Source organism: Lissotriton helveticus, chromosome 7 (genome assembly GCF_964261635.1).
Source record: "Lissotriton helveticus chromosome 7, aLisHel1.1, whole genome shotgun sequence".
Lineage (NCBI taxonomy): Eukaryota > Metazoa > Chordata > Amphibia > Caudata > Salamandridae > Lissotriton > Lissotriton helveticus.
Window position 1 is genome coordinate 892,244,785 of NC_136068.1, and position 7,179 is coordinate 892,251,963.

Here is a 7,179-nt window from a genome sequence, read left to right on the forward strand (position 1 = left end):
ATCCATAATGTGGTACTGCAAACTGGCAGCCAAAAGGTTTGTGCTGCAGGTGGTTGGGCCTACTTGTCCCAAGGACAAAATAAACCTAAAAACGTGTTGCCCTTGACCCCAAACAACATGTCCTGGGCGTCGGGCTATAGGAATTCCACATCCCTGATAACTAATAAACAAACAATATTTTTAACAATTATATTTTTGCAAAAGATGTTAGACACTTCTATATTTTTAACATAGATATTACTTACATAAAATCCATATTTATGACCACGAGCATCTGCATGTCGATCTTTCTTTTCTGACCCATGATATTTGCAACTCAATATTTGTGCAACTCAATATTTTTGAATTAGTATTCTGTCTCTGCACCGATTTGTGTGTCATCTGATCGCTGCCCCTTGATGTATAGCTTAGCTATTGGGGTGTTGCGGGACAGAATGATATATTCCACCCAAGCAAATCTAATGCTGTAGTGCATCTTGAAAAGATGCTGCAGCACTCATCTCAGGATTAATCTGATGCATCACTGCGAAATGTGCACACATTATGGGTAGTCAATCGACCAGGGATAAACCCCACTTGAACTGGTTTGGCTTGTCTGGGATTTTGGTATCACAGTTATTTAGATAGAGTAGCCTGTGAGGGCTCACGGCTATCTACAGTTTTGAATGGCAACTGAATATCTATTAAAACTGCTTTTCACATGGTAGGGGGCAGGCAGTCATTTGCCACAGCTTTCATATTTAATGCCAACAAGAGAGGTGAGCAGGTTCAAGTCTGACTGATAGAATTCTGGTAGGAACCTGTCCGATCCCAAGGCCTTCTCACTTTGCAAATCTCAAATGGCCTCCCTGATCTCATTCAATGTTATTGAATGGGCCAAGAATTCCCTTTGAGAATTACAAGCCAGGCCAGTTGAGCGGCTATGAATTAGTTTTGTATTCTAGCAGGGTCGTTCTGGTAGCATGAGGCATGCAGCTTACTATATAAATGTGCAAATTCATTAATAATCAACTTCTTGTAGAGTGGTCCCTGTCTCTGTAGTATTAGTGGTGATGTCACCTACGACACATGTTTTTTTAAAGATTTTGGTCGCCGTCCCTTCCTAGGTCTCTCTCCCTCTCCGTACACCTTAGTCCTAGCGTGTGTGCCAAAATATTTGGCTTCACTATTGGCAGTTTCATTGTATTCCATCACTTTGCGCCAAATACTCACTCCAGTTTTGTCACTGTCGTTTAGCATGAGTTCGGCTTCGAGTTGTTTAATTTCTCTAACCAGACTTCCTAAATGGGACCGTAGTGTTTTCAGAATCCCAATCTGTTTTGCAATACCTTAACGCCTCCCACAAGGTGGCCAGCTTCTTTGCTGATGCTTGATAATGCTCAAATTATTGTATTATTCTTTCAGCATGTATCTCTTCTCTAAAGACGTTGTCCAGCAGTGATTTGGGGGACATCTGCCACATTCCGTACCCTCTTGGTGTCTAAGGAAGTATAAGCTTTAATATTACTGGGGTGTGATCTGAGAGTGTGCGTGCCAAGTGGGTCATATATTTTGTTTGGGTGCAACTTTCTCTTGTGGTAAGCCAATAATCTAATCTTGACCACTTGTTATTAGGTGCTCAGTAAAATGTCCCTTTTCTAAAGGCACCATGTCTGAGTCTTCAGATGTCTATGAGGTCATTGATGTTAATTATAGTTTGCAACGTCCTTGGAGTCAGTAGATGTCTTCTCGCCCATACATGTGAACAAGCTATCTGTGGCTCTGGCGGTGTATTAAAGACCGTGCACCTGATTGTAGTCCGAGGTGCAAACTCTTCCACCCTGGCACAGAGTTCATTGAAAAACTCACGATCTTTCTTGTTAAGACCGTAAGTTTTACTAGAGTTGTGTATTTCCAACCCAGCATTCCTTTGACTATTATATAGTGGTGAGTTGTGTCTGCATTTGAGCACGATAGCTTAAACGTTAGACCCCCATCTGCTTAGTATTGCTAAGCTGCTCCTCTAGTATAGGCCAAATAGGATGCCAGAAAGTAGTGTCTCGCTGTTAGGCCTGGTATCTTTTGGCATGTTTCCCCTGTCTTTTTGCTTTCTGACCTCATGGTTTTGACTCTGTTATTGCTGGTTTGTGTCTCTGAGCACTTTGTCACTGTTGTTTAGTGTTAAAGTGCAATTGTTCCTGTTGTAAATTGTTATTATGGATTTCTGTTTCCATAATTGGCATATTTGACTTACTGGTAAGCCCCTAGTAGTGTGCACTGAGTGTGCCAAGACCTGTAAATCAAATGCTACTAGTGGGCCTGCAGCAATGATTGTGCCAACCACATGAGTAGGCCTGGATAGGTATCACAGATCTGCCACTGCAGGGTCTTCACACAGTTTGTAACTGCCATGTTGACATGGCAAGTGCACCCATTTCTATCAAACAAATAATCTGCGGGTCTGCCGAACTTAGAACAGCTCTAAGGCACAACCAGTACAAGCATACAACTCCTCTTCAAACATAGGGGAAGTCCTTATAAGAGGACGGGATCCCATCACCCACCGAGGTGGCATGCTTTATCATCTGGGATCTGCTCTTTCATCCTTAGAGCAAACCAAGGGCTACAACCCCATCACTGTGAGGGAGGAGCTCAGGGATTTTTTACTGATCAATTAATCGGATCTCCTAAAATCCACTTGATGCAAAGCGTTGAGAGTATTTCGGGTGATGGTTGCAGTGCAAAGAGTGGTGGTGTGAAAAGTGATCTAAAATTGGATACAAAGAGAAAAAAGAGTTTATTAGTTAATTTTTGGTGTCAAGCTTAAAAAACAGTGCATGTGCAGTTTAGGAAATATTGACTGCATTAGTACGAAAAGCAGGTCTACATGTTTCAGCCATGTTGATCAATTTCTGAGCGTGGCCTTCCTCAGGACCTAGATAGTCATTGATACTGCCAACAGGTGTAATACATATGACAAAGATGTGGTTGGAGTAGATACAACCTATGAAAACCTGTAGTCTTGTTTGCGGACATTTCAAAAAACTATTGTTGTCACCTGTGGGAGAAAAAGAACACTGTGACTTAAAATCATGAAAAAGTGGAGACAGTTATTAACAAGGCCTGTACTGTGTGATGTGCTCATGGTCAGGGTCACTGGCCATTGTTTAGTACCTTAACGTCTACAAAATGCTTTATGAAGTATGCTATTCATTTTAAGAAATATATGCTTACCTGTAAGTGTACGGGTGAACACCTCACCTCACCTGGCAACAGCTCAGGATGCGAGGCACCACTCTGGTAAAAAGGAAAACTAAAGTTACAGATACAGAAACCGCAAGCATTCTGTAAACTAGTCATCCATATCATTTAAGTCAATTCTATCCAATCAACCTTTACTATTTCATATTTTAAGACCAAACTCTGTAAGCTGCAGTGAACATGGGTCAATATATAGTCCTTTGTTTTCCTGTTGACTACTCCAGTGCACTAGGATATGTGCTTTGAAGTGTTTGCCCTGCAAAAACTACATTTCCCAGGTTCATCAGGATCTTTTGTAGTTTTGGGCGCGATGATGCTGGTACGTCCTGCACGAACTAAACTTCCCATGTTTCCACGTCTTTGTGTATTTGTTGTCGATATGATGTGAGCAGCATGCAACGCTGTTAATGATTAATTGAACACACCCGCTTGCAGTGCAGTGAGTACGCCTCCATTGTATATAAAGGCACGTCCATCCTTCCATCGGGTACCTCCAGCTGCAGCTCATCTGGAGTCCGGGGTACCGACGGAGAGGTGGGTGAGGCCAGCTGGTTAGATTATGCTTGTTACCTAGGCACTTGTATCCTCGCGTTGTCTCACTAGTAGCTTTGTGACTGATTTACTATGATATTAGTCCTTATCAGCCAGCAACTTTTGAACGTGCTGTGTCTATCAATGCCCCCGGTATTAGAACGCCCTGAAGAGGCAAGTTTTCTGACTACTACACATCCGGCCATGCAGTATTTTTATGTATTACCAAAAATACATAAACCTTAAAGACCACCACTAGGTTGCCCAATTATTTTGGGCATAGGTTCCCTGTTGGAACCCTTTTCAACTTTTGTGGGTCACTTTCTGTGACCCATGGTGAAGGAGATGACCACCTATCTCCAAGACACAAAAGACAACTTGAGGATACTACCGGAGACAGAGTTCGACGTCGGAACTGACTTCCTAGTCTCTGTTGATGCTGTGTCTCTGTACACGTGTATTCCACAAGATGAGACTCTGGACGCAATACGGTTGCTTCTGGACCAGAGAGCTCTGGTCACAATAACACCCGTACATTTCATAATGAAATGTGCGAGGATAGGTATGTAAGAGAATTTTTTCAAATTTTAGGAAACCATCTACCTGCAGATGTCAGGTACATCTACGGGCAGCCTTTTTGTGCCCAGTCTAGCTAACCTTTACGTCCATCTCTTTGAACAAGAGCATGTACTCACCAATGACAATCCTTTCCATGAACAGATTGTTCTATGGAAAAGATACATTGACGATATTTTTGTAATCTGGCGAGGGGATGCCACCGCCATTCTTGAATTCCAAGCTTGGCTAAATTCCAGAAATAATTTTCGTAAATTCACAGTCGAATACAACAAAGAGAGTTTGCCTTTCCTTGACCTCCGTATTTTTCTAATCAGCCACAGGATTGGAGAGTGAATTATATAAAAATCCGATGGCAAGAAATTCTTTACTGGCATTCAAAAGTTTTAGGACCAAAAACGGGTATGGCTCTGATCAGCAAGGCAAAGCCCAATATACAATACAACGAAAAAACGTGCCAATGCTGATTACTGTTTGAGATCTATTTCTTCAAAAATGCATAAACCAAACACATTTGAAAGCTCATTAGTAGCTTTTTATTTAGAGTTTTGTTATATATATATATATATATCATGAAAAGATTTCATACAAATTTTAATTTTTTTTCAAAAAACAAACAATAACAAAATAATTTGGGGGACAAGGGGACCAATAAACAATCACACAATCAAACAATCCTTCAAACATGCAATCATATTTCATGTTCCACACCATACCACTTACAACCCACCTGCAAGGTACATACACACACTATAGGTAATTAAAATAAACCAATGGAGCAGCACATGGTCTGCCAAAAACCAAATTAACGGAAAAAATTCTGTCAAATGTATCACAGGAATAAATCCATACAATTGAGTGATATTAACACAAGATTCCCTTTTGCATTCAGTGTTATTACAGTACAATTCAATAAAACACAATTTTTTCTGGCAAAACCAATGGTCTACGCATTTCGAATCCCTGGCGTTTTTGAGGATTCTCCTCAGGACCAATACAATCTGCAATGACAAAAATATAAACCGGGTTTGTTTCAGTCCTATTCACAAGAAAAAACTGAACGCCTACCACCGTTCTACAGCTACAGCTTACCAATATCTCAGAAAACCAAAGTCCATTTGTCTCTATATCTTCTTTAGTGAGAGTTCTGTGAAGGAGAAGGATACGGGATGGAGAAAACAAAAACAGAGAAGAGTGCTTGTCAGGACACATTAGTTGGAGCCCTATTACTATAAAGGCGAAGCCTTTTGTAGATGAAGTCTTACCTAAAGGTCTTCCCCACTGTATAGCATTCTTTTTATGGGAGCGCATTGGTAGCTCTATGAGAAGCAGTCGTGGTCTCACCACCTAGTTAAAGGCATAAAAGGTGGAGTGTATAATGAATGTTACCCCATTAGAGAGTTGTTTTAAAAAAAAAACGGGAATGCTCCTATTCCAAATTCGTGATGGTACATGCAGCTTACCTCCAGCCGCCACACGGCGTGGAGTCTTCACTGTAAAATGACAGGTTTGTGTCCGATATTTTATTTATTTCTCTTCCGTTCTTGAAATGGAAAAAAGAGAAAGAAAAAGAAAAAAAAACGCCGTCAGGAATGCTCTCTACTGCAAACGGAGACCCAAAATGCTCCTAAAGGCGTACGGTCCTATCTTACCTTAAATGAATGAATCTCCCAGTAAATCAACGACCATCCACTCGCGGCGTTCACTTCCACAGCAGTGTCGGCACCAAATGACGTCAATACTTCCTGGTTGAGGTTGATGGAAAATGTAGTTTGTTGTGCGCGTTTTGCGCATGCGCATTACACTCTTTCTAGCGCACCACGGTCCGGAAGTTAAAAATAGAAACTGGTCATCCTGTAGTTGATCGAAATTATGCTGATTTCGATTTCTTGTGAGGGCATTTGTGAAGATTCATAAATCACAAATGCCCTCACAAGAAATCAAAATCAGCCCAATTTCGAGGTTTAGCATGGGCAGCTCCAAGACATCAATCGCAGTAAAGAAATAATACGCTCTTACCCATTAGGCAAATGAATCCCATCAACCACTCTTTCATCTAACTACATCACCCACAATTCAATCAGTAAACGTGTTGTCATCGCCTCTCAATAATAAGGAATACAGGGAGTAGCTTAGAGTTTACTTGTAGATTTATTCCAACATTTTAAGTACAGACTGTTTCACCCACACACTTGTTTAACATGTGACACGATGACCGGTTTCTATTTTTAACTTCCGGACCGTGGTGCGCTAGAAAGAGTGTAATGCGCATGCGCAAAACGCACACAACAAACTACACTGCTGTGCTGCTGAAAAGACTGCCATTCTGTTGAGCTGGTGCCATGCTGTGCTGATCTGCTGCCCTCTTGCCTGGGTGAGAAGCACTGGGCCTGCATTTCTTGAACCTAGAATCCAGAGTGACTCCAATGGCTAGTTGGCTTGCTTCTTGATCTGAAGCATCAGGGACACAACAGGCTTCCAACAACCTTGCACCTGCACCAGGAGTCTGCCTTCTGTGAGTCTTCTCTGCCAAGTGGTGCCACCCTGTCCTGGAATCTTGGAAGAGGGCTTAAGGTGCTCTGCCAGCCTCTGTGGATCCAGCAGGACTGACCCATCTCCTCTGCTGCACCACGCAGGCCCAAGCAGAACCGCGCATCGCTGCTTCTGGGTGGATTGGACCTGTCGCAAAACCCGCTGTGCCGCCTCAGCTTCATTAGAACCACCACTGTTTGACGCATCCTCAGTGCAGGCCCACACATCTCTGATCGATGGCAGCCTCCATGATGCCACTGCCTGCAGCTGTTCAGAACCAGCACAATACCCCGACTGAGC

The 7,179-nt window shown here is 42.3% G+C and overlaps 1 long non-coding RNA gene across 1 annotated transcript; it reads right to left on the reverse strand.

The window, feature by feature from the left end:
• Positions 1-4,874: 4,874 nt before the first annotated feature.
• LOC144767111 (uncharacterized) lies at positions 4,875-6,071 on the reverse strand. The gene is made up of 5 exons (XR_013598063.1): positions 6,000-6,071; positions 5,811-5,890; positions 5,613-5,694; positions 5,440-5,494; positions 4,875-5,348 (listed from the first exon to the last, which is right to left on the reverse strand). It is a non-coding gene; the product is annotated as an uncharacterized LOC144767111 (long non-coding RNA).
• Between the last annotated feature and the right edge of the window lie 1,108 nt (positions 6,072-7,179).